Source organism: Aplysia californica, unplaced genomic scaffold (assembly GCF_000002075.1).
Source record: "Aplysia californica isolate F4 #8 unplaced genomic scaffold, AplCal3.0 scaffold00009, whole genome shotgun sequence".
Lineage (NCBI taxonomy): Eukaryota > Metazoa > Mollusca > Gastropoda > Aplysiida > Aplysiidae > Aplysia > Aplysia californica.
Genome location: NW_004797279.1, coordinates 1,804,832 through 1,809,114, shown reverse-complemented (window position 1 = coordinate 1,809,114; position 4,283 = coordinate 1,804,832). Strand labels below are relative to the sequence as shown.

The 4,283-nt window shown below is 41.1% G+C and overlaps 1 protein-coding gene across 5 annotated transcripts in view; it reads left to right on the top strand.

Moving 5' to 3' along the window:
• LOC101847462 (dynactin subunit 1) overlaps nt 1-4,283 on the top strand; it is a 57,058-nt gene that overhangs the window by 847 nt on the left and 51,928 nt on the right. For 3 of the 5 annotated variants that reach the window (XM_013082682.2, XM_005089778.3, XM_005089780.3), the window contains exon 1: nt 2,192-2,316. The exons of 1 other annotated variant lie outside the window; for it this stretch is intronic. The gene's annotated coding sequence lies outside the window, so the exon portion shown is untranslated. Of the gene's footprint in view, nt 1-2,190; nt 2,317-4,283 lie in introns of those variants that run through there. One more of the 5 variants, XM_013082661.2, reaches the window with a different exon arrangement.

The following is a 4,283-nucleotide window of genomic DNA, read 5'->3' as shown; positions in this document are numbered from 1 at the left end:
CTCTCACACACACACACATACAAACACACACACACACACACACACACACACACACCCCCCCACACACACACTATCTCTTTCTCTCTCTCTCTCTCTCTTTCTTTCTCTCCTCTCTCTCTATCTCTTTTACTTTTCCCATCTCTCACTCTATCTCTTTTACTTTTCCCCTCTCTCTCTCTCTATTCTCTCACTCTCTGTCTCAATCTATCTGTCTCTCTCAATTTCTCTCTCCCTCTCAATTTCTCTCTCTCTCTCTCTCTCTCTCTCTCTCTCTCTCTCTCTCTCTCTCTCTCTCTCTCTCTCTCTCTCTCTCTCCCCTCTCGCGTGTTTTCTGAGTCTCGTTCTCTCGTGATAGTATTACATGTATTGTGAACATCTATATTTTAGCTTTTTGTTCCAGATTCGCAGATTTTCAGTGTCACTGAATTTTGCCCTCCCTAAGGAAAGATGACGTGGGTGGTTGGCGGGTGGGTGCTCTGGTGTGGTTTGCTCCTTCTTTCCTATCAAACATCTATTATCGTACTTTAAATCTCACCTTCTTCTTTTTTATGTTTGTTACTCTCTTGTAACACCTCTAATTCTCTGGCGCTCATATGACCTTATATGCAGTTGCGAGTGCCGTAAAACCTCTGCTAAAACTAAACTAAACTAGGAAAGATGACGAGGAGTAGATTGGGATCATTTTCGTGGTTTTGGGACATAAAAAGCGGAGTGAAACAGGAAAAGGGTCAAGGTCACGAAGGGAGCGAAGCAGTTTCCGTGCACCTAGCTCAAGCGCCCGCCCACAAAACAAAATACCCGGTTACCGTGTTTGTAGATATTGAGGCTACGCGCCCGGTTGACGGTTACCGTGTACGTAGATATTGAGGCTACGTGCCTGGTTACCGTGCGTGTGACATTGAAACTACACACCCGGTTACCGTGTACGTAGACACTGACGCTATGCGCCCGGGTACCGTGTGTGTGATATGATATTGGGACTACACGGTGAAAAAGGAAAAAGGTCAACGTCATGAAGAGAGCAAAGCAGTTATCGTGCACCTAGCTCAAGCCCCCCCCCCCCCTCCCCAATGAAATTAAATACCCGGTTACCGTGTGTGTGACATTGAGACAGCATACCCGGTTACCGTGTGTGTGACATTGAGACAGCATACCCGGTTACCGTGTACGTAGACACTGAGGCTACGCGCCCGGTTGCTGGTTACCGTGTACGTAGATATTGAGGCTACGCGCCCGGTTACCGTGCGTGTGACATTGAGACTACACACCCGGTTACCGTGTACGTAGACCCCGAGGCTACGCGCCCGGTTGCCGGTTACCGTGTACGTAGACACTGAGGCTAGCTTACGTGCCCGGTTACTGTGTACGTAGACCCGTTTAGGTATTTTTTTACTTTCCCTCCCGTCTCACACTCAGCTACCAGTTGTCTATTTTGATGCGCAGAACACGAATATCAACTTCATTTCCGTCGCAAATCAATAGTTTTTGAAATATTTGATTGTTTTTAACCGAGATAGACGTGCTTTGGACCAATCGGGGGGTACCAGGGGGGCCTGCCCCACTGGGGTAAAAGAAAATCTGGGGGGTTACAGGGGGGCATGCCCCCCTGTTTTTACCCATAATTTGATATTTTACAGTTAGATTTGAAATTGTCTTGAAAATAATTGATTTGCGACAGTTTTATTTTAGTGGCTTTATGTGTGATCTGCAGCAAACAGTACTGCAGTTTGACCCCTGAAACAGTGCATCTGTGTGCGGGAGTGAAAGTAAAAATTTACCCCCGTTTACTTTTATAGTATAGTCTAGTAATAGTATAGTCATAGTCATTTTAATATATAAGAATCTAGACTAGATCTAGATATAGATTCTAATCTAGATCTAGATCTAGATTAGATCAAGGCCTGCTTCACACCATTCAGTTCAAAGGTATACACTTTTCTCCAAGTATACAAGCAAAAGCATCTATGCGATAGGGAGTAGCACACTCTCCAGAGACTTGATAAATTGACAATATTATTATTAACCTACCGGTTTGACGTGCGGCTAAATTGTCAGCCATAATGTAAAATGAAAATGTAAAATGTAAACAGTGTCACACAGACCGGAAGCGGAAACGAGGAAATAAGGAACTGAAAGTAAATCCACGACAATTAACGCAGGTACAGGGAGGTAATGAAAATACCGGAAATTTATGTTGATTTGACGTTGAAGAAAGTAGGGGAAGAAACTTACTCATCCTTGTCTGGCCACAAAATCATTACATCGACCAAACCCACTTGTCCGTGCTCTCAAAGAGTTGCACTCTTTGGATTTATGGTATGTTAAAATAAATAAATACTTAAGATATGTCTTGACAGGTATTCTATTTCTTGCTGTTGATTACGAGGTAGCACAAGATGATTGTAAAATGGTCAGGCGGCGTAATATTGAGCCAATGAGCCTAGCTGGCGGTGCAGCAGTCAGCCAGCAGTGGACTGCAGAAAAACCAACAGACACAGTCTGTATAACTCAACAGGTTCCTAATACATATTGCTGGACTGGCAGGCTAGCCATGCTTAAGTATGGCTAGACAGGTGGGCTAGCTATACTAAGAGTAAGGCCAGACGGCTAGGCTAGGCTAGCCGTAGCCGTAGTTTACTCTTCCTGTCTGTGCTGAGATGCGAATCTTACAGCAACCAATTGCGTCGGATGTTCCGGGCAGGCCGCCGGGGTCCCTCAGTGTGTACTGTTGGTGTACAGCATGCACGCCAGGAAATGTGTGTTTTCACCATGAATACTGTGTGGGAGTGGGAGTGTTGTTAATCGATGATGAAAATAATGCTCCATCTTTCATAGCTTTCTATTTATAAAGTGTTACAAACACATGAATAACCCCCTCTCACAAGCTGATAAGACATTACGAGTAGTATGCCCATTCGAATAACCGGTATTTTTTTACTTTCCCTCCCGTCTCACACTCAGCTACCAGTTGTCTATTTTCTGCTAAATATTGATACGCTGAACACGAATATCAACTTCATTTCCGTCGCAAATTAATAGTTTTTGAAATATTTGACTGTTTTTCACCGAGATAGACATGCTTTGGACCAATCGGGGGGTTCCAGGGGGGCCTGCCCCACTGGGGTAAAAGAAAATCTGGGGGGTTACAGGGGGGCATGCCCCCCTGTTTTTACCCATAATTTGATATTTTACAGTTAGATTTAAAATTGTCTTGAAAATAATTGATTTGCGACAGTTTTAGTGGCTTTATGTGTGATCTGCAGCAAACAGTACAGCAGTTTGACCCCTGAAACAGTGCATCTATGTGCGGGAGTGAAAGTAAAGATTTACCGAATAACCTTTCTAGACGCTCTTGTTGTTATGATTGACCTGAGGTTCGAAAGGGGGTAATATCTAGGTCAATTTCCGAATGTTTTGCACTCAAATTGTTCTTTGTACCTGCACAATGGTTCAAAACTATCAAACAAGCTTATTTTTTATCAGGTAGTATCATTTCATACGAAATCAAGCTCATTTGAAAAATAAATATCAACATATTATACCAACATTTTCAGTATGGATTGTAGAATACATCTGCATTATTTATTTGCGTATTTTTCAACTTTGGTTCCTGTAAGAGGCGATTATGCAACACAATTGTGATTGGATGCGGATAAAATCGGAAAATATAAAATTTATAATCTCAGTTGAAACTAAAAAAATATGTTTGCACCTAGTCAAACGATACTTCAAAATAACCATAACTGTATATAGAACCAGAAAATATTTTAAAATGTGCAGTTATTTACATACATTCCATAATATTTGTACTTTTTTTATCATAACATCCGATATTGAAAAAAAAAAATTTAATAATTTTGAAAAAAGGATCACAAACAGAAAAATATACGCGTATCTTGTTTGAAATTATTCAGAATTGCATTTGGAATAAACCTATACATGTCTTGAGTGGTACTTTTAAAGTAATTTCACCAAAAAGTAGTGATTTTGGGGAGAACAAAATATTTTGACTATTTAGATCTAGGCCTAGATCTAGCACTAAAAAATATTGATTTCTCAATTACAGTGCACCGGCAATTTGCGTCCAATTGTATCAATATTATAAAGATGAGTCCTACAATTCTTTAGTGAGCAAAATAATGATACATTTTGTTGTGTAAAAGTACTAAGACTGGTGTCTGGGCTATAATTTGGGCTTCGCGATAAAACAAAGTCGAATAAACTACGAAATCGTGTTTCAAAACTGAATTAAAACTTTCGATTTTCGGTGAAAACGCTTGACC